Here is a 23,464-nt window from a genome sequence, read left to right as displayed (position 1 = left end):
GAATTCCACCGAGCTGCTTCAGCTGGAGCATGTCTTGACGGCTCCTGCCAGCTATCCCATGGATGGTATCATGGAGTCTCAAAATTGCCACATTATGGTGCGATGGATGAATTTGAAGGTCAAGGCGGCTGTTGGCAAAGTTTATCCTAGTGGACCCGGCACAACTTATCACTGCCAGCCGATTCCAGAAGGATTTGCTAAGGTGATGGTGGATGAAATAACGGAGGGATTTGAGGACCTCGTGCTTGAGCGCCCTACCGGTGAAGGGGAGACTAGGCTGGGTTCTGCTCTGAAGACTCCATGCCTATGGCGGAAGGAGCTCATCAACCTTCTGAACTGGACGCCTCCACCTCCTCCTCCTCCTCCGGCGAGTCAGGGCACTCCGCCTCCTCCACCGCCTCCTCCTCCGGCGAGTGACGATCAGGGCACCCGTGGCGGCACTCCGCCTCCTCCACCGCCTCCTCCTCCGGCGAGTGACGATCAGGGCACACGTGGCGGCACTCCGCCTCCTTCTCCGGCGCGTGGCGGCACTCCGCCTCCTCCTTCTCCGCCTTGCCAGCAAGGGCGGAAGAGACCCGCCGCCGCCCCGGTTGCTCCGGCGCGTCGTAGTCCTTCTCCTCCGCCTCGTAAGCAAGCACGAAAGAAGACAGACGCCGCAGCCGCTCCGTCTGCTCCGGCGTCTAGCAGCACAAGAAGAGGAGAGAGGCAATACAGATACGGTCCACCTCTAAAGCCTCTAGAGAAGTTACCATATGAGAGGACCAAGGAGGAAAACAATACGATCATGCAGGCCCACGTGAAGGAGTTCTTTGAAGGGGTGAAAGCAAAGAGACATCCACCTCCGGAGGAGAAGGTAGATCCGGTGAAAGCAAAGCGCACTCTCGATGCCCTGAGGAAACCACGAAAGTCTCCACCGAGAACCAACTATGAGCGCATTACTGAACAGACATATCTCCAAGCCAAGCGGTCGGGAACTACTGTCAGTGATAAAAGGTTAAAAGAACAAGCAAAGGGGAAAAAATTGCCCAGCTCGGCGAACAAGCACATCAATCGTGCCCCCCGCTCAATGTGTCTAATCCTCCGGGGACGGTGGCCGGTTATGGCAATCTTGAAGATTACCTGCCTGACGATGCACTTCCTGATTTCATGGAGGTGGAGAAATTCAGATACGAGTACGGGAAGCCTCTCGTCAAAGATGAAAAATCTCTGACAACAATGATGCGAAGATTCCATAGTTGTTACATGAAAACCTGCAGAGAGTCTGAGGGGACGAACAGTTTGTATCTGAACATTAAAGAGGAGCACGACCTCGTTTCAAATGATCTGTTGTGTGTTCCATTTGAGGAGTTCTTCGAGTTCTTCAATCAAAAGGCCCTCGATAAATTAATGGTCTTTTGCTACTGCCTGTAAGTACTATTTCTGTCATTAAGTCTCTATATATAGCTCGGCTCTTTCATTGCATGTATTTATAATTATTATCCTCAATATATTATGCAGATTGAAGATCGTCGAGTGCAAAAAAAAGAAATTTATGATATTGGGTTCATTAACACAAATATCATAGATGTATTTCTGGTTGAAAAGCACGTCGAAGAGGCCGAGGACAACTTGCTACAATCATTGATCAAAAATCAAAACAAAGATACTATACTCTTTCCTTACAACGGTCCGTGAGTGTTACTGTCGTGTGCATATTCGGTTTCCCTTATTACTCGAGCGAGGTTATAGTAATGTAACTGATGAGTTATGCATGCGTGCGCAGGTACCACTATATTCTTCTGGAGATTAAGCTTGAGCATGGACTACTAACCGTCTTAGACTCGAGACGGAAAGATCCCAGCACCTATGCGGACATGACTGAAATGCTCAGCAAGTAAGTTCAATCGATCGTTATCACACCATATCAGCAACTTTTTGCTCATTTCCTGATATCTCAAGTAATAATTATTATTTTCTTTGTCTTGCAGGGTTTGGAAACAGTTCACCGCACAAGCTCCGGGACTGCCGAAGGAGCTGCGATATATATACCCGAATGTAAGTACTACTGGCTAGCTAGTTGCGCGCATCTCCCGTTGATTCTATAGCTATACTTTCATCAATGCCATTTATAATGCTTCATTCTCAGTTTGATTGACCTCTATTTCTCGTAAAGTCCTTGTGGCAGGAGGAAGGGAATGAATTCTGTGGATACTACGTGTGCGAGTTCATCCACAACGCGACTTTGAAAAACAAGCGGGGCTACTCTAGAAGACAATATGAAGTGCGTAAGCAATAATATTCACAATTTCATTTTATTACACCATCATTTCTGTTGAGTTTCATTCATATATATATATGTATTAATTAACCCCCTTCTTCAAATTAGACGTGGCAGATGCGGGATGAACTCCTAGAACCAGATCGCGTGAAAGCAATTCAAGCGGAATTGGCGGGATTCTTTCTTGAACACGTCATGAGTAAAGCCGGAGAATACCATGTGGAAGTTGATTTCAAATGCTAGGGTTTGTAATTAAGAGATCTTATACATATTGTACATGTATGTAGCCAGTAAAAAAACTTGTTGTTCGACCAATCTCTCGGAGAAGGAGAGGTCGATCAATCACTTCTCTTGGTGTGCATGACGAACTTCTGTACTGAATGGTTCTCTCGATCACTTATGTATATATACTACGTAGCGTCGACCAAGCACGAACATAAGAGAGGACACTTCTCTCTATTAATTAGCTAGCTAACACAATATACGAAACACCTAAATTAACCCCCCAAAACCCCCAACCCCCTCCTTTAAAAAAAACCCCAGCCACTGGAATGCAGACACGTGGATGCCTTTTGGTCCCGGTTGGAGCCACCAACCGGGACCAAAGGCCCCATGACTGGGCTCAGCGCACAGGGCCACGTGGAGGCACATTGGTCCCGGTTCGTGTTTGAACCGGGACTAATGGGTGGAGGTATTAGTAATGACCCATTAGTCCCGGTTCATGAACCGGGACTAAAGGCCCTTACGAACCGAGACTAATGGGTGGTTTTCTACTAGTGACTTATTTTGGAACGGAGGGAGTACATATTTGCTATGATCTGTCAATCATTGAGATGCAATAGCATGCATGCTAGTCTCCTTTGTATTTGATGAAATGTTGCAACGGGCAACCCTGGACGTAAGATACATGTAACAGAAGCTGGAAGCTTCATAGCATTGTACTATCTCGCTGATAAATTACAGTACGTAATATACAAGTACTTCCTCCATTCCTAAATATAAGTCTTTGTAGAGATTTCACCATGAACCACATACGGATGTATATAGATGCATTTTAAGTGTAGATTCATTCCTTTTGTTCTGTATGTAGTCCACCTAGTGGAATCTCTACAAAGACTTATATTTAGGAATAGAGGGAGTACTATGTAAAGAGTTAGGTGCCGCACGGTGTCTAGAAAATATGGTGATAGTGTGAGGTGGGCCATGTAATCACTGAGCCTACATGTTTTCACTGCTCTTGCACTCCTCCGCCGTAAGAATGGAGAAAATTGTAATCTAGTAGTACCTCCTCTCACCGAAAGTGTGGGGCATCCAACAGTCCTACCACCTCAGTAATAATGACCAATGAGCCGTCAAATCACATAGACCCAGCAGTAAGTTGGACGGACGAAGCAACCATCACTCTAAAATCCGCTTCTCCCTTCAACACAGGCGCCAGTGAGAGGCCGCGTCCGCTCTGCCCGGGCATGAATGCAACACCGATTCTTTGGAGCGGTGCTGACCGTTTCAGGCGAGAAGCGTGCGCGGGTGATGGAGGGGCTTTGGGTGGGCCAGGCTAGTCAGCAGCGGGCGTGGCAGCTGTCCGCCTGTCCCTACCGGACGCCCGGAAATAAGAGGATGCACCGACTCTCGCGGCTAAAATCGTACACTACACACCATCTCTCTGTAGGAGTAGGTCGATCTATCGCTCTCTCTAACACATAGATGCCGTTAACCACACACACACACACGCACACGCACACACAGGTTCATAGAATTGGAAAACCGTGCGAATGCGAAGCCACAGGAAGTGAGATACAAATGGAGTACGTACGAGAAGAGAAGAGGTGATGAATATTCTATCAATCCTGGACTGAGGAGTAGTACTCCCTCCATCTTGGTGTTAAGTCATCCTACGGAAATCAGATATTCCCAAAATGTTTAGGCATCGTCCATTAACTTCGCATATCAATCCCCTCATGGCCTCGTTGCTAGGGAGCATTGTTACTTAGGGAGCGTTTGGATCCTTAGCAAGAACAGCTTATAGCATAGCCGGGCAAGGTTAGGCGTTTGGAACTGTTAAAATATTTTAGCTTTTGTGGGCCAGCTAGCTTGGGTGGGCTAGAAAAACCTTGCTAGCTCAGGAGAGCCAGATCGGCTCGCTTCCGACGGCAAACTTCGCGTAGTAGTAACACAGACTAGTAACATATGCATGTTGTACTAGTCCAAGTTACTCGCCACTATGACCAGCCTAAGCAATGTAACCAAACGCTCCTTACTCTGCCTTGTTATCTCCCTCGGAAACCCAATGCATGGAGTGCAACTACGCGTTGATCAGTCAAGAAATCAAAGTCGGCTTGCATGCGAGTTAATACGTGTCCCTTCATGGTAGCTAAAACGACATATCTTAGTTGTTTGGATTAATTGTTGCATTTAGAGACAGAAATCAAGGCTTTGATTGGAGGAATGACCGGTCAAGTTTCTCCTTCTCCTCCAATCTGCTTGCACCTTGGTCCCGCTGCACCTTCTAACGTGACTTATTACACCTAGACGGAGGGAGTCGTACGAGATACGGTGGCACACTGACTTATGCCGAATACAAGTGCCCAAAATTGTGTGCATGTTATAATAAGGATTCACTTAAAAATAGTACGTGAGCGAACAGAGGGATCAATTGGACAGTGTTCCCGAGCAGTAGCGAGATGTGTGAGGTAAGATACACCGCTGGCGCTTTTAATTTTTCTTATTAATTAGATTGTTTCACCCTCTGGCTGGTGGGACCCAACGTACGACATGGAGAGAGGTAAGGTGACTAAGGATGCATTATTTCTGCACCACTGTGGATAGTCTTAGCACCAAAGCCACATGACACGATTATGATTTAAATCCCAATGACTCCCACACACACAAATAATACGACATGCTTGTCAAACGAATGCAACAATGTATAAGAGGTTATTTTCCTCTCGTTGAACATAACGGGAAGCTGGTTAGCCTGTTCGCTCATCAAACTTGAGGTCTCGGGTTCGATAACTACACTTGAGCATAATTCGTGCCAGGAGGATTCTTTGACTGGTCAAAATGGATGGATACGGAGCTATACGATCTCGTAGTGACCGCATAATCACCTCATCACGTATAAGCTGCAGCCTCAGTGCTTGTTTTCTAGGGTTTCTGCTCTTCACACTCTCTCCAGTATATATATACACGTTGGAGCCTCGGCACTTGTAGTTGCTCTCTTCACACTCTCTCACCCTCTCCAGATCTAAACAAGACTTTGTTGGCCTCTCTCTCTCCCCTCACTGCTGGTCTGCTTGTAGTTGCTCTCTTCACACTCTCTCGCCCTCTCCAGATCTAAACAAGACTTCGTTGGCCTCTCTCTCTCTCCCCTCACTGCTGGTTAAAGAGCCGGCATGATCCGTCCGCCGGGAAGGGAAGGAGGCTTAACGCTGTCGCCGTCGGCGAGGGAGGGAATCCACTACCAGCGCAGCTGTTCACTTTCATCCAGCGGCAGCGCCGGAGGGCCTCTGACCCCTTCTTCTTCGCCGCCGTACATAGTGTGGGTCGAACGGCCTCCGGTCGCTCACCGAACCACAACCCAAGAACCTTATGGTATAATTTACTTATTCCACATGCATTGCTCTAGCTGCATGTGGGCTTTTTCCGCTTCTGCACTCGAATCTAGGTGTTGGATCAAATAGGAAAGTAGTGGGGAAAGTTGTATACCATGAATCTAGGACGTGGTTCAAAAAGGAAAGGAAGGGGGAAAGTAGTGGGGAAAGTTATATTGCATGAATCTAAGACGTGGTTCAAAGACGATAGGAATGGGGGAAAGTAGTGGGGAAAGTTGTATAGCATAAATCTAGGATGTGGCTCATAGAGGAAAGGAAGTGGGGAAAGTACTAGTACAGACTGGCTATCCAACACCTATGTTGGTCGAAAAGGGAAAACAATCACAAACGTAGTACGCACATCTTTAACAAAATGATCATCTATTTTGGGGGACAAGGCTGTAGAGTTTGAGCAGGAGTAGATTTGTTGCGCTCACATAGGGAAAGGTGTCTAAAGATAAAAAAACTGGGACCAACACAAATATGCTCCTTGGTTGTTTGTTCTTTGTTGCAACAGACTGTGCATCACCCCAGTACATCGGTAGATGCACATGGTGCTGGTGTGTCCACTGTCCCGTGCAACTCTTTAGCTGTTGTTAATCTAAGGCCATGTTTGGTTAAAAACTCCCTAGTCCCTACCTTCTTGGTTCCAGGGACTAAACATGGACTAGAGGTTATTAAATGACATGCTAAAATACCATGTTACCCTTAGTAATGAACTAATAGAGACAAGGTGCGATGCATGGCAGGGGAAACAGTTGGAAAAAGTCCCAAAAGGACTCTCCCTCGGGGTCTTCTTTCCTTAAAAGCAAATTACATGTTTAACGAATTTTATTGTTAATATAGTCTATCTGTTAATATTAATCAATGCCACCATTTGAGAAATGCTACTGTCTTGCTTTCTTTCCCATTTAGATAAGGTAGATGCTTCTTTTTGTTGGCTTCTGTGTCATCCACCGTTATTGACCACTAGTTGTTTCCTTTGCACCTCTGTGTAAGCAGGGTTATCTACTTCACCTCGTTGTCATTGTGACCTTTTGTTGCACTGCACAAAACACTTTTGTTTAAGAGTGTTTTGTGCAATTCAACCAAAATGTCACACCGACAATGTTGCTTGATTGCTTGATCTTAGTGGAACTGCACAAGAGGAGATCTTACTTCCTATTCATGTTGGAAAATTTGGTTCAGATCTTCTTCTTTTGAGTTGTTTGAATTCCGCGTCATGAGAGGTCAGTACTAGCCTTCTTTCACATGATTTTGCAGTGTGCTTTCATATGTTGTGCTACTTGTGCGGTAATGTTGCTTGATTTTGGTGAACTGCACAAATGGAGACAAGACTTCCAATCTGTATGTGCACCGCAATATCCCATTGAGGTAAGATAAGGATATTTCACAACTGTTGGCCTATATTTTGCCACCTTCATCAGAAAATTAATGTCATTGTTTAGTGCTATACTTGTGCAACCTAATTGACATGCCAAATCTTACATTGAAGGCGAAGTTGTCTGTTATTGAACCAAGTGATGAAGGGGAAGAACAAGCGGAAGTAAAACAAAAATCAACTCCTGGTGCTGTAAAGAAGCAATGGAACTGTGATGACACAAGTAATGATATAGTTTTGCATCTTAATTAATTGCTATGGCTGGAACGAGCAATTGTTTTGCCACTGATTTGATGCCACTCTTAATGTAATACGTAATTATCTCTACTTGCACAAATAGGGATCTTCTTTGAAGATACCATATATTTTAGTGGAACTTCACAAGAAGATGTTGGAAACATTAATCTAATCGAGGAGTATATAGTAACTTAGTAAGCATGGCCACCACAGTAGATAGAAACAGATGGTTCCGGAGAAGTGCTTCATCTGTATGCTCTACACAATAAGCCTCCTGACAAAGGTTGGTACTCGCCCACTGATTTCATCCATATGATTGAGCTTCGTCATCTCTATTGGTGTTGTGCTATTGTTTAGATACTGTCATCAAAAAGTGGTATTGTCCTTTAGAAGTGCTTCATCTGTGTTGTTTTAAATATTTCCTTTCCTTTTTTTCGAGCAAACAGGGATGCTAGCATTTAGTTATCCTCTTGTCTTTGCACAACAGGATCCTCCTCCTCTAAATTAGAATATGGAGTACGTGCAGTGACTAGTTCCGATTATGCCAGGATGAAGAAGCCTTGTTTATCTTCTCATCAGAAGGAGCAGTTGAAGGATGGTTACATTACCCCCCACAAGACCAAACTAACTTCAGCTCAAAAGGACTGACAAATCTCCATTTTCTTGCTGTGATGCGCCAGTACGATGTTGTTCTAGGATTCTTTCCGGTGAGTTCCATTTTTCTAAAAGTGTGCTCTACATGGACCATGTAGGTGCTTATTTAAACTGTCAATTCATTGTACAGTTTGCTTTGTACTAATCACTTTTTTTGTATTTGCGCAAACAGGGGTGCTCAGGTTGACTTCAATGGGAACTGCACAAAATGTTCATGAATACATCGAATCATTCATTTCCACCACAAGAAAGGAGGTGCCGATAAGTTCAAGGTGTTGCAACATATAAGGGCGAAATCATACAAGCTACGCGGGAATTTGGTTGATTTTGGTGGAACTGCACAAAAAGAACAGCTGGTTTATTTAGCATGAGGTGCCATCTCAATGTCCGAACTGATGGCAAACCTTGCCCATTCCACAATCGTAGGCATTTGATATTTTGGAATGGGAAAACCTTGTAAAATTTTGCTCATTGATTTTAGCAAGAAGACATGCGTTTGATATTTTCGAATGGGACGCCCTTTGCTGTCAGCAGCGTCGATCCATTTTTTCTTTATTCTTTAGTTGTGAAGTAAATATTGGCTCTGACATGTGAATCGCTGAGATGCATAATCATCGATTGTTTTGAATGTTCTCTATGAATTGCCAGGCCTGTGTGTTTGATTGCAATGTACAGGAACGCTAAAAAGCTGCTCAAACTCTTTGTACTCCTTCTGTCCCTTTTTACTTTGCACATTGTGAAAGTGCATACTTTTTTCTATAAGATTGGTCAAAGTAGAGATACTTTGACTGCAGACAAAACTTGTATGCAAACTAGAAAGGACTGGAGGAAGTACATGTGAAACTACTACGAACGAGGTGATCACCCTGGGAATAATGCTAGTACGTATTGTTTTGCATGTTCATCCAATGCCAGTGATACAAGAATTCGAACTAATCGAAATAAATTCATTCATACACGGTCGGATTTCATATAAACATGCCGGATTTCATTACATTTCATACATTCTTCAACTAAAAAGGGGTGCGCTAGAGGTATAATTAATTAACCGAAGCTACCCACCTGTGTCCGGCTGAGCCGAACAGAAGCTTCAGTGACTTAACTGCTGGTGCAGTTGCGTAACTGACATGTGGCCCAGATGCCTGTTGGGCCCACGTGTTAGTCAGCCAACTGCGCAGCGTCCTTCTCCAACATAGCTCTCCGACTCCATGTCGCCGCCAAGAAACTAGTCGGCTGTTAGTGGTCAACCCGACCGGCCTAGCTTGTCATAGTGAATAGGGCAACTAGGAGCCCATTGATCAGAATCCCCACATGACAAACACCTTTCTTCTTGTCATTCTTCTTCTTGAAGTTTGTGTGTTGCACAACCTTGTTCTTCCCATCAAACTTTGCTTTACCATCAAACTTGCCCTTGTTCTTGAACTTGTGGGGCTGGAAATTCTTCTTCTATACCAGATTGGCACTAGATCCTCCCTCAATTCCTCGAGCACGTGTGTCCTTCGCTCTCGCCTATTCTTCCACATCAAGAGTGCCAATGAGATCCACGAAGGAGGAAGCTTACTGATGATACCTCTGGCAACAAACTTGTCCGGTAGCATACAACTAAAGTGCTCAAGTTCTCTAGCAAATGACTGTATCTCATGAGCTTGCTCAACCACGGAGCGCTCTTCAATCATCATGTAATCATAGAATTGCTCCATGATGTACAACTCAGCGCCAGCAACCGAAGGGTAGCAGCGGTGGCCTTACTTGGACCCCGAGCGGCGGTGACCTACCGTGTTCTACTCTTCCTCGTTTTCTGTGTGGCACGGCCTCGTTGGCAGCGGGGCGGGACCTCGGCGGAGCCGGCGATGTCCTCTATCACGTTGCCAGCGGGCGGCGTCTCGGTGGAGCGGGGGAAATCCTCACCCTCGTTGCCGGCAGGGTGGGGCCTCGGTGGAGCCGACGGTGTCCTCTGCCTTGTTGTTGGCGTCGCGGGGCCTCGACGAAGCAGGGCCTCGTGGACGCCAGCGGAGCAGGGACTCGTCGGAGACGGCATTGTCCTCTACCTCATCCTTGGTCTTGCCAAACAGCGCCTCGCCCGCTTCATCGCCCTCTTTGTAGGCGGCCGCAGCCTCCGCCACCCGCATGCGGTACCGCCAGTGCTCGAGGCGGCCGTCGCAGGCAGAGCGGTACGAGTCGAGCAGCACCTCCTCCTCCGCCCGCTCCGCGGTGATCTGCTCCTCCGCCTGTAGGTGCTCCTGGAGGAGATGGTGGTTGTAGGTGGCGTCGGCCTGCGCCTCCTGAAACTGCTCCTCACGCTTCTGCCTCACCGTGTGCATATATTGGGCACGGGCATCGCCGATGGTCATGGTGCAATGCACTAGCAAGGATGGCATGGAGGAGGGGGTTGGTGTCGGATCATTGACTACCATGTTCTCCATTGGGACGTCATCGTCCTCCGGCTGCCAACCGGCCACCCAGTCGGCAGCAATGGCTGCCATCTCCTTGTGGTCCGTTGTCCGCCCGTCCCAAAGAGTGCTGGAGCGCGAGGAACCCATGGTGGGCAGTAGTGATGTGGACAGGAGAATAGGAACGGATGCAGATGACTGCGGCTATGGTCAGCGCAGCAGTTTATATAGCAATGGTGGGCGGCGGAGGGATGGACGTGTGGTGCCGGAGTAGCCGCCTCAGAAACCATGTATCATTAATGTGGGCGACAGAAGGGCGGACGGACGGCACTTGTGTCGTTTGAAGGTGGAGCAATCACATGCACCAGGAAGCGGGGCGGGCGGCGCTGACCGTTTCGGGCGGAAAGTGCGCGCGGGTGAGGGAGGCGGTCTGGGTGGGCCAGGGCAGTCAGACTCGTGCTTGGAAGTGGGTCGGTCCAGCAGCTGGACATGCTGGCTCGCTAGCTACCTCGCCGAGCTGAGCGACGACAATCAGACGATGGACGTAGCTTCCGACCAGGAGCCGGCACCACTGTCCAATCCGGTTCATGCCGTGTTCACCATAGAGGAGGTGCGGCCGCACTTCGACACCCTAATAGCGGAAGAGCTACCAGCACAGGAGGACCTGTGCTGCAATCTCCGTCTCCTCAACCAGCACCGGTGAACAAGCGAACGACAATGCCGTCGCGGACATGTGGCCCTATGATCCTGGCTTCCTGAATGAGTAGCGGGCGCTGTATCAGACCATCCATAGGGCCCGCGAGGACCTCTCCGTCGTCCTTCGAGTTGTAGCGCTCGCCGTTGCACCGCCGTCTGATACATCTCCGACGTATCTATAATTTTTGATTGTTCCATGCTATTATATTACCTCTTTTGGATGTTTATGGGCTTTATTTTACACATTTATATCATTTTTGGGACTAACCTACTAACCGGAGGCCCAGCCCATATTGCTATTTTTTTTTGCCTATTTCAGTATTTCAAAGAAAAGGAATATCAAATGGAGTCCAAACGGAATGAAACCTTCGGGAGCGTTATTTTTGGAACAAATCTCATCCGGAGAGCTTGGAGTGCAAGTCAAGAAGCCTCTGAGGGCCCCACGAGATAGGAGGGCGCGCCCCCCTGTAGGGCGTGCCCCCTATCTCGTGGGCCCCTCGGGTGGCCACCGACGTACTTCTTCCTCCTATATATACCTACGTACCCGGAAAACATCCAGGAGCACCACGAAACACAATTCCCACCACCGTAACCTTCTGTATCCGCGAGATCCCATCTTGGAGCCCTTGCCAACACTCTGTCGGAGGGGGAAGCAACCACGGAGGGCCTCTACTTCAACATCCTTGCCCCTCCGATGAGTTGTGAGTAGTTTACCATAGACCTACGGGTCCATATTTATTAGCTAGATGGCTTCTTCTCTCTTTTTGGATCCCAATACAATGTTCTCCCCCTCTCTTGTGGAGATCTATTCGATGTAATCTCTTTTTGCGATGTGTTTGTCGAGATCCGATGAATTGTGGGTTTATGATCAAGTCTATCTATGAATAATATTTGAATCTTCTCTGAATTCTTTTATGTATGATTGAGTTATCTTTGCAAGTCTCTTCGAATTATCAGTTTGGTTTGGCCTACTAGATTGGTCCTTCTTGCCATGGGAGAAGTGCTTAGCTTTGGGTTCAATCTTGCGGTGTTCTTACCCAGTGATAGAAAGGGTTGCAAGACACGTATTGTATTGTTGCCATCATGATAACAAGATGGGGTTTACATCATATTGCATGAGTTTATCCCTCTACATCATGTCATCTTGCTTAATGCGTTGCTCTGTTCTTATGAACTTAATACTCTAGATGCAGGCAGGAGTCGGTCGATGTGTGGAGTAATAGTAGTAGATGCAGGCAGGAGTCGGTCTACTTGTTATGAATGTGATGCCTATATACATGATCATGCCTAGATAATCTCATAACTATGCGCTTTTCTATCAATTGCTCGATAGTAATTTGTTCACCCACCGTAATACTTATGCTATCTTGAGAGAAGCCTCTAGTGAAACCTATGGCCCCCGGGTCTATCATTTATCATATTTGCTTTCAATCTTCTTTATTTGCATCTTTACTTTTTGCATCTATATTAAAAAATACCAAACATATATTTATCTTATCATACTATCTTTATTAGATCTCACTTTCGCAAGTGGCCATGAAGGGATTGACAACCCCTTTATTGCGTTGGTTGCGAGTTCTCAGTTTGTTTGTGTAGGTGCGTGGGACTTTTGAGGAGCCTCCTACTGGATTGATACCTTGGTTCTCAAAACTGAGGGAAATACTTACGCTACACTTCGCTGCATCACCGTCTCCTCTTCGAGGAAAACCAACGCAAGCTCAAGATGTAGCAAGAAGGATTTCTGGCGACGTTGCCGGCGAGGTCTTCACTCAAGCCAAGACATACCAAGTACCCATCACAAACCCATCTCCCTCGCATTTACATTATTTGCCATTTGCCTCTCGTTTTCCTCTCCCCCACTTCACCCTTTCCGTTTTATTCGCCCTCTTCTTCCCAATCTCCTCCTCTCTTTTCGCTTGCCGTTTTTCTGTTTGCTTGTGTGTTGGATTACTTGTTGCCATGGCACAAGATAATACCAAGTTGTGTGACTTCTCGAATACCAATAATAATGATTTCCTTAGTACTCCGATTGCTCCTCTGAATGATGTTGAGTCTTGTGAAATGAATACCGCTTTGTTGAATCTTGTTATGAAAGATCAATTTGCCGGCCTTCCTAGTGAAGATGCCGCTACTCATCTAAACTATTTTGTTGATTTGTGTGATATGCAAAAGAAGAAAGATACGGATAACGATATTGTTAAATTGAAGTTATTTCCGTTTTCACTTAGAGATCGTGCTAAAGTTTGGTTTTCGTCTTTGCCTAAAAATAGTATTGATTCTTGGAACAAGTGCAAAGATGCTTTTATCTCTAAGTATTTTCCTCCCGCTAAGATCATCACTCTTAGGAACGATATTATGAATTTTAAACAACTTGATCATGAGCATGTTGCCCAATCTTGGGAAAGAATGAAATTGATGCTTCACAATTGCCCTACTCATGGTTTGAATTTATGGACGATCATACAAAACTTTTATGCCGGTTTGAACTTTGCTTCTAGAAATCTCTTAGACTCGGCCGCGGGAGGCACCTTTATGGAAATCACGTTAGGAGATGCTACAAAATTGCTTGATAATATTATGGCTAATTATTCTCAATGGCACACCGAAAGATCTTCTAGTAAAAAAGTGCATGCTATAGAAGAAATTAATATTTTGAGTGGAAAGATGGATGAACTTATGAAGATGTTTGCTACTAAAAATACTCCTCTTGATCCCAATGATATGCCTTTGTCTTCCTTGATTGAGAATAATAATGAATATATGGATGTGAATTTTGTTGGTAGGAATAGTTTTGGAAATAATGCCTATAGAGGAAATTTTAATGCTAGACCGTTCCCTAGTAATCCCTTTAATAATTATGGAAATTCCTACAATAATTCTTATGGTAATTTTAATAAGATGTCCTCTGATTTTGAGAATAGTGTGAAAGAATTTATGATTTCTCAAAAGAATTTTAATGCTTTGCTTGAAGAAAAATTGCTCAAGGTTGATGATTTGGCTAGGAACGTTGATAGACTTTCGCTTGATGTTAATTCTCTTAAACTTGGATCTTCTTCTCCTAAGCATGATATCAATGAGTCTCTCAAAGTAATGAGAATTTCCATTGACGAGTGCAAGAAAAGAACCGCTAGATTGCATGCTAAAAAAGAAAGCTTTATAAAAGCGTGTTCTTCTAGTCTTCATGAAAATAATGATGAGGATCTTAAAGTTATTGATACGTCTCTGATTAGATCTATGTTTTTCAATATGAATTTTGATGATTATGGGAGTGATGATGAATCAACTTTGCCTAGAAGGCGTCCCAAAAATTCGGAGTCTTTAGATCTTGATGTTAAATTTGGTAAAAGTGAGATTGGAGAATCCTCAACTTCTAATAATGTTGAACCTACTATCTCCGATTTCAAGGAATTTGATTATGATAATTGCTCTTTAAAAGGTTGTATTTCCTTGTTGCAATCTGTTGCTAATTCTCCTCATGCTTATAGTCAAAATAAAGCTTTTACCAAACATATTGTTGATGCCTTGATGCAATCTTATGATGAAAAACTTAGTTTTGAAGTTTCTATACCTAGAAAACTTAATTATGAGTGGGAACCTACTATAAAGATTAGAATTAAAGATTATGAGTGTTTTGCTTTGTGTGATTTGGGTGCTAGTGTTTCCGCGATTCCAAAAACTTTATGTGATATTCTAGGTTTCCATGATCTTGATGATTGCTCTTTAAATTTGCACCTTGCGGATTCCACCATTAAAAAGCCTATGGGAAGGATCAATGATGTTCTTATCGTTGCAAATAGAAATTTGGTGCCTGTAGATTTTATCGTTCTTAATATAGATTGCAATCTTTCTTGCCCTATTATTCTTGGTAGAACTTTCCTTAGAACGATTGGTGGGATTATTGATATGAAGGAAGGGAATATTAGATTCCAATTTCCTTTCAAGAAAGGCATGGAGCACTTCCAAAGAAAGAAAGTCAAATTACCTTATGAATATATCATGCATGCTACTCCCTCCGTTCCCAAATACTTGTCTTTCTAGGCATTTCAACAAGTGACTACGTACGGAGCAAAATGAGTGAATCTACACTCTAAAATATGTCTACATACATCCGTATGTAGTAGTCATTTGAAATGTCTAGAAAGACAAATATTTAGGAACGGAGGGAGTACTTATGAATTTAGTGCCAAAGATGGCACTCGTTAGATCTATCCTTGCTTTTATGCCTAGCTAGGGGCATTAAACAATAGCGCTAGTTGGGAGCCAACCCAATTTTCTTTATGTTTTTTGTTTTCGCTCCTGTTTAGTAATAAATCTTGCATCTACCTTCTGTTTAGATGTGTTTTTATCTTTTAATTAGTGTTTGTGCCAAGTAGAACCTATATGATAACCTACGATGATAGTTGATTTGATTTTGCTGAAAAACAGAAACTTTTCGCGCACGAATATAATTTTGTTAAATCACAGGAACGTGATTTTGTGTTGATTCTTTTTGCTGCTGTTCAATAGACAAATTTTCCAGGAGTTCCTAGTTTCATAGGATTTTTAGAGTTCCATAAGTTTGCATTAGATACAGATTGCTACAGACTGTTCTGTTTTTGACAGATTCTGTTTTTCGTGTGTTGTTTGCATATTTCAATGCATCTATGGCTAGTAAATTAGTTCATAAACCATAAGGAAGTTGGAATACAGTAGGTTTAACACCAATATAAATAAAGAATGAGTTCATGGCAGTACCTTATGTGGTGGTTTTGTTTTCTTTCACGAACGGAGCTTATAAGATTCCTGTTGAGTTTTGTGTTGTGAAGTTTTCAAGTTTTGGGTAAAGCTTTTATGGACTATGGAATAAAGGGTGGCAAGAGCCTAAGCTTGGGGATGCCCATGGCACCCCAAGATATTCAAGAATAGCCAAAAGCCTAATCTTGGGGATGCCCCGGGAAGGCATCCCCTCTTTCTTCTTCGTTCATTGGTAACTTCACTTGGAGCTATATTTTTATTCGCCACATGATATGTGTTTTGCTTGGAGCGTCGTGTATTATATTAGTCTTTGCTTTTTAGTTTACCACAATCATCCTTGCTGTACACACCTTTTGGGATAAGCCTACTTGATTAGAATTTGCTAGAATACTCTATGTGCTTTACTTATATCTTTTGAGCTTGATAGTTTTTTGCTCTAGTGCTTCACTTATATCTTTTAGAGCACGGTGGTGTCTTAATTTTGAAGAAATTGCTAGTCTCTCATGCTTCACTTATATTATTTTGAGAGTCTTTTATAACAGCATGGTATTTTCTATGATCATAAAGTTGGTCCTAGAATGATGAGCATCCAAATTGGGTATAATAAAAACTATCATAGAAAGTGAATTGGATGCTATGATCAATTTGATACTTGATAATTGTTTTGAGATATGGGGGTAGTGATATTAAAGTCATGCTAGTTGGGTGATTATGAATTTAAAGAATGCTTGTGTTGAAGCTTGTGATTCCCGTAGCATGCACGTATGGTGAACCGCTTTGTGATGAAGTTGGAGCACAATTTTATTTATTGATTGTCTTCCTTATGAGTGGCGGTCGGGGACGAGCGATGGTCTTTTCCTACCAATCTATCCCCCTAGGAGCATGCGCGTAGTACTTTGGTTTTTGATGACTTCTAAATTTTTGCAACAAGTATATGAGTTCTTTTGATTAATGTTGAGTCCATGGATTATACACACTCTTTCAGCCTTCCATCATTGCTAGCCTCTCTTGTACCGCACAACTTTTGCCGGTACCATACACCCACCATATACCTTCCTCAAAACAGCCACCATACCTACCTATTATGGCATTTCCATAGCCATTCCGGGATATATTGCCATGCAACTTTCCACCATTCCATTCATATGACACGCATTACTTTTGTCATATTGCTTTTTGCATGATCATGTAGTTGACATTGTATTTGTGGCAAGGCCACCTTCATATTTTCATACATGTCGCTCTTGATTCATTGCATATCTCGGTACACCGCCGGAAGCATTCATATAGAGTCATATCTTGTTCTAGCTTTGAGTTGTAAATCCATAAAAGTGTGATGATCTTCATTATTAGAGCATTGTCCTAGTGAGGAAAGGATGATGAAGACTATGATTCCCCCACAAGTCGGGATGAGACTTCGGACTTTACAAAAAGAAAAAAAAAAGAGAAAGGCCAAAAAGAAAAAAAGATAGGCCAAAGAAAAAAAGGAAAAAAGAAAGAAAAAAAAATAAAAATGAGAGAAAAAGAGAGAAGGGACAATGCTACTATCTCTTTTTCCAGACTTGTGCTTCAAAATAGCACCATGATCTTCATGATAGAGAGTCTCATATGTTGTCACTTTCATATACTAGTGGGAATTTTTCATTACAGAACTTGGCTTGTATATTCCAATGATGGGCTTCCTCAAAAGTGCCCTAGGTCTTCGTGAGCAAGCAAGTTGGATGCACCCCACTTAGTTTCTTTTGTTGAGCTTTCATATATTTATAGCTCTAGTGCACCCGTTGCATGGCAATCCCTACTCACTCACATTGATATCTATTAATGGGCATCTCCATAGCCCGTTGATATGCCTAGTTGATGTGAGACTATCTTCTCCTTTTTGTCTTCTCCACAACCTCCCTTCTATTCCACATATAGTGCTATGTCCATGGCTCACGCTCATGTATTGCGTGAAAGTTGAAAAAGTTTGAGATTATTAAAGTATGAAACAATTGCCTGGCTTATCATCGGGGTTGTGCATGATTAAATACTTTGTGTGATGAAGATACAACATAGCCAGACTATATGATTTTGTAGGGATAACTTTCTTTAGCCATGTTATTTTGAGAAGACATGATTACTTTGATTAGTATGCTTGAAGTATTACTATTTCTTATGTCAATATGAACTTTTATTTTGTATTCATTTGGATCTGAACATTCATGCCACAATAAATAAAATTACATTATGAATTATGCTAGGTAGCATTCGACATCAAAAATTCTCTTTTTATCATTTACCTACTCGAGGACGAGCAGGAATTAAGCTTGGGGATGCTTGATACGTCTCCAACGTATCTATAATTTTTGATTGTTCCATGCTATTATATTACCTCTTTTGGATGTTTATGGACTTTATTTTACACATTTATATCATTTTTGGGACTAACCTACTAACCGGAGGCCCTGCCCATATTGCTGTTTTTTTGCCTATTTCAGTATTTCGAAGAAAAGGAATATCAAACGGAGTCCAAACGTAATGAAACCTTCGGGAGCATTATTTTTGGAACAAACGTGATCCGGAGAGCTTGAAGTGCAAGTCAAGAAGCCTCCGAGGGCCCCACGAGATAGGAGGGCGCCCCCTTGTAGGACGCGCCCCCTGTCTCGTGGGCCCCTCGGGCGGCCACCGACATACTTCTTCCTCCTATATATACCAACGTACCCCGAAAACATCCAGGAGCACCACGAAACACAATTCCCACCGCCGTAAACCTTCTGTATCCGCGAGATCCCATCTTGGAGCCCTTGTCGGCACTCTGCCGGACGGGGAAGCAACCATGGAGGGCCTCTACATCAACATCCTTGCCCCTCTGATGAGTTGTGAGTAGTTTACCATAGACCTACGGGTCCATAGTTATTAGCTGGATGGCTTCTTCTCTCTTTTTGGATCTCAATACAATGTTCTCCCCCTCTCTTCTGGAGATCTATTCGATGTAATCTCTTTTTGCGGTGTGTTTGTCGAGATCCGATGAATTGTGGGTTTATGATCAAGTTTATCTATGAATAATATTTGAATCTTCTCTGAATTCTTTTATGTATGATTGAGTTATCTTTGCAAGTCTCTTCGACTTATTAGTTGGGTTTGGCCTACTAGATTGGTCTTTCTTGCCATGGGAGAAGTGCTTAGCTTTGGGTTCAATCTTGGCGGTGTTCTTATCCAGTGATAGAAAGGGTTGCAAGACACGTATTGTATTGTTGCCATCGAGGATAATAAGATGGGGTTTACATCATATTGCATGAGTTTATCCCTCTACATCATGTCATCTTGCTTAATGCGTTGCTCGGTTCTTATGAACTTAATACTCTAGATGCAGGCAGGAGTCAGTCGATGTGTGGAGTAATAGTAGTAGATGCAGGCAGGAGTCGGTCTACTTGTTATGGACGTGATGCCTATATACATGATCATGCCTAGATAATCTCATAACTAAGCACTTTTCTATCAATTGCTTGACAGTAATTTGTTCACCCACCGTAGTAGTTATGCTATCTCTCGAGAAGCCTCTAGTGAAACCTATGGCCCCCGGGTCTATCATTTATCATATCTGCATTCAATCTTCTTTATTTGCATCTTTACTTTTTGCATCTATATTACAAAATACCAAAAATATATTTATCTTATCATACTATCTTTATTAGATCTCACTTTCGCAAGTGGTCGTGAAGGGATTGGCAACCCCTTTATTGCGTTGGTTGCGAGTTCTCAGTTTGTTTGTGTAGGTGCGTGGGACTTTTGAGGAGCCGCCTACTGGATTGATACCTTGGTTCTCAAAACTGAGGGAAATACTTACGCTACACTTTGCTGCATCACCCTCTCCTCTTCGAGGAAAACCAACACAAGATGAAGAGGTAGCACCGTCTCGCGTTTTCAACATGGTCAATGGAAATGAGGATGAGGAGATGACTTTACTTGGAGAGGATGACAGTGGGGACCCACCAGGGCCATAGCCGCACGTACGCAAGTGCCTCCTTATTAGTATACAAAACTATAATTTTTTTTGCTTCCTCCTGGTTTCCTGACATCATGGTCCCACACCATTGTCAACCTATGTAGTCAATAAACGAGAGAATTGCACAAGAAGCGGCCGACAGCTGGGATCAAGCAGCTCGAGCAGTATTTGTGTTTTTGAGGTGTGAGCACTGCAGAGTTTTTATTGAGCGATGTTTAGCCGAGATATTAATTTTTCTCCTCTGAACAACAACGAAAACGTCGCTACAGCTATTAACTGGGAGGGCTGTGGCCCGTCTAGCCCAGGCCAGATATACAGCCCAGATATTAATTTTTTTCAAGATGAAAATGGCTAGCCCAGCTATACTTTTTTTAGGAATACCCAGGCAAGGTCAAGTTGTTATTCTCCGCCCCGCTGGGCTGCAAATCTTTCCTAGGAGGGATGCATTATGCTTAACAAGAAAATGGGATTTAAGAAATAATAAATGGGATGTAATTATAAAATCAGGGCAGTAACTATAAAAAATGCACCAAAAACGTAATTACTTTATAAAATATTATTTTTGGATATTGAAAATTTTAATTTCATTAATTGTTCTGAGCATAATGTTTCGTTGGATTTTTACGTAATATAAATTTATATTGAAATTGTATTTAATCTGACTAGAAATTTCGGGATAAAAATATTTCAGATCCCATCAAAATGTGGGTAATTTTATTGAATTCTATTTTGAACGGTTGGTTGAAATGGGCTGTAATTTTAACAAACTGTAAATGGGTGGTAGTAAATTCCATTAGAACTCAAAAATGGGCTGCACATTCTTACAAATCTCAAATGGGCAATAAGTTCTCTACCACACACTTGTGGCCTTACTAAGTGGACGTGTCCCCTCAAAAAAAAGAGTTGATGCATATGCAAGGCTTTGTCAACTTGTAGTCAACACACGGTTCTAGCAGCAGTGGTCGTTGGATGTCCATCCAACGGATGTCGTGCTTCTTCTTCAATCTCGGATATTCTAGCTTCACCCGCCCAAAAAATGATTTGTCCCCCTGACATCTGGGGCGCACCATTTCGGAAGCTGACCTATGGGCCTACTAAGTTGACGCGGACCAAGGGCTTTGTCAACTTAGTCAATATAAACGATTCTAGCTGCAATGACCGTACGATGTCCATCCAACGGCCGTCGTGCTTCTTAAACCTCTGGTTTTCTTGCTCCAGCCGCCCACAGCAGTGCCGGTCGTGCCGCCTGCTCCTGCCTCCCGTGGCCGGCTGTGCTGCCGCGCAGGCCTCACCGCCCCCTACTACTCCCACTGCTGGCCAGGCCATCCCTCTACTCACCCACACCCCCTGTTATTCCGCGGCGACGGCAGCCTCACACCGCAGCCGAACCAGTGAACTCTCGTACTCCTCTCTACGCGGGCTTCCACTGTTGCGTCTTCCCCGGCTCCGTGTCGTCCCTTCCTAGGCCTCGCCGTCTCCACCGACCTGGTGCTCTCGGCACGGTGTGGTCAACATGGTCAAGGAACGGCTTCCATCAGACGTGGACTGTACGTGGAGAGGCTGACAGCTGGGTCCATGACGGTAGCGAGGAAGTGCCTCCTTATTACGCGGAAAATAATGATTCCTCCACCTGACAGCTGGGACCCACCGGACGGGCCCCCAAATTTCACAAAAAAAATGTTTCACCCCTGACTGCTAGGACCCACCGGACGGACCACCGTATTGCACGAAAAAAATGTTCCCCCCGCTGTCAGCTCGGATCCACCAAAAGTGCCTCCTCATTACGCACAAAAAAAATGAATACTCCCCCTGCTGGTTGGGACCCATCTTGGTGGGAGGCTGACTTGTGGGCCTACTAAGTTAACGAGGACGGAGTGCTTTGTCAACTTAGTCAATATGAACGATTCTAGCTCCAGTGACCGTAAGATGTCCATCCAACGGACGTAGTGCTTCTTCAACCTCTGGTATTGTTGCTCCAGCCGCCCAAAGCAGTGCCGGTCGTGCCGCATGCTCCTGCCTCCCGTGGGCGGCTGTGCTGCCGTGGAGGCCTCACCACCCCCTACTATTCCCACCGCTGGCTAGGCACTGCGGCGACGGCAGCCTCACACAGTAGACGAACCAGTGAATCCTCTTACTCCTCTCCGTGCGGGCTTCCACTGCCGCGTCTTCCCCGGCTCCGCGTGGTCCCCTTCCTAGGCCTCGCCATCGTCCACTGTCCTAGTGCTCTCGGCGCGGTGTGGTCAACGTGGTCAAGGAATGACTTCCATCGGAAGAGTACTGTACGTGGAGAGGCTGACTGCTGGGTCTACGGCCGCAGCAAGGAAGTGCCTCCTTATTACACGCAAAATAATTATTCCTGCACCTAACAGCGGGGACCCACCGGACCGGCCACTTTATTTCATGAAAAAAAAACGTTTCCCCCCTGACTGCTGGGACCCACCAGCTACATCTTCGCACGCAAGGAAGTGCGTCCGGCCAAAAAAACGATTCGCCCTCGTGACTGCTGGGACCCACCAGCTATATCTTCGCATGCAAGGAAGGGCCTAACAGTCGGGACCCACCTAGTCGAAGTGTACGTAGGGTTGTCATTCTGGTCGCGAACGTGTACGTACATACTGGTCGATGTAGAGCGCGCACGTGTCATAGTTGAGGCGCGCATGTAGCATGTACACGTACGTACATCGGCCAGTGTGCAAGAAAGAAAATACGGCCATGTACGTACATACGGGAGGGGTCTCGAACGCCTACTCGCGCATACGTACGGCCAGGGCTCGTGTACATGGCTGGGTCGGAATGGAGAAACAGCGTCGTCGTCGTGTTCATGGGGAGGCAACGGAATGTGTCGTGTTCATCAAGAGGCAACGGAATGCGTGGGAGCCAACCGGCTTGGACGGAATAGCCAATGGAAACGAGGCCTGACGTACCGCGGAACGGAGGAAACGGCCTTGTGTTCGACCGGACAAGGTCGAAAAGGGATCCCGTTCATCGGGAGGGGTCTGGCGTACCACAAAACGGAGGAAACGGACCTCCTACGGTCGAAACGGGGGTCCTGTTGATCGGGAGGGGTGTGGCATACCGCAAAATGGAGGAAACGGACTTGTGTTGGAGCGCTACGGTCAAAACGGGGGTCCTGTTCATTGGGAGGGGTGTGGCGTACCGCAAAACAGGACTCCACGGGATACTGTTCATCTCCACCGTCGACCCCCTCCAGCCTCCACGTGCTACTATTCATCCACCGTCGACCTCCTCCAGCATCCACCCGCGACTATTCATCCACAGGCTCCTGTTCGTCCAGCCTCCACCGCGCGCCACTCCACCGGCTACTGTTCAACCAGCCCTCTCCATGGACTCCTATTCAACCACCCCTCCACGGGCTACTGTTCATCCAGCCCTCCACCGTATACTATTCATCCTGCCCTTCACGGGGTGGTCCTGTTCATCCTGCCCTCCACGGGGTCCTGTTCATCCAGCCCCAATTGGCTCGATAGATCGGGGTCCTGTTCATCCAGAGGCAACACCAGGGGTCCTGTTCATCCACCC

The sequence above is a fragment of the Triticum aestivum genome, chromosome 3B (genome assembly GCF_018294505.1).
Source record: "Triticum aestivum cultivar Chinese Spring chromosome 3B, IWGSC CS RefSeq v2.1, whole genome shotgun sequence".
NCBI classification, from domain to species: Eukaryota; Viridiplantae; Streptophyta; class Magnoliopsida; order Poales; family Poaceae; genus Triticum; species Triticum aestivum.
Note: the sequence above shows the minus strand (reverse complement) of the source record.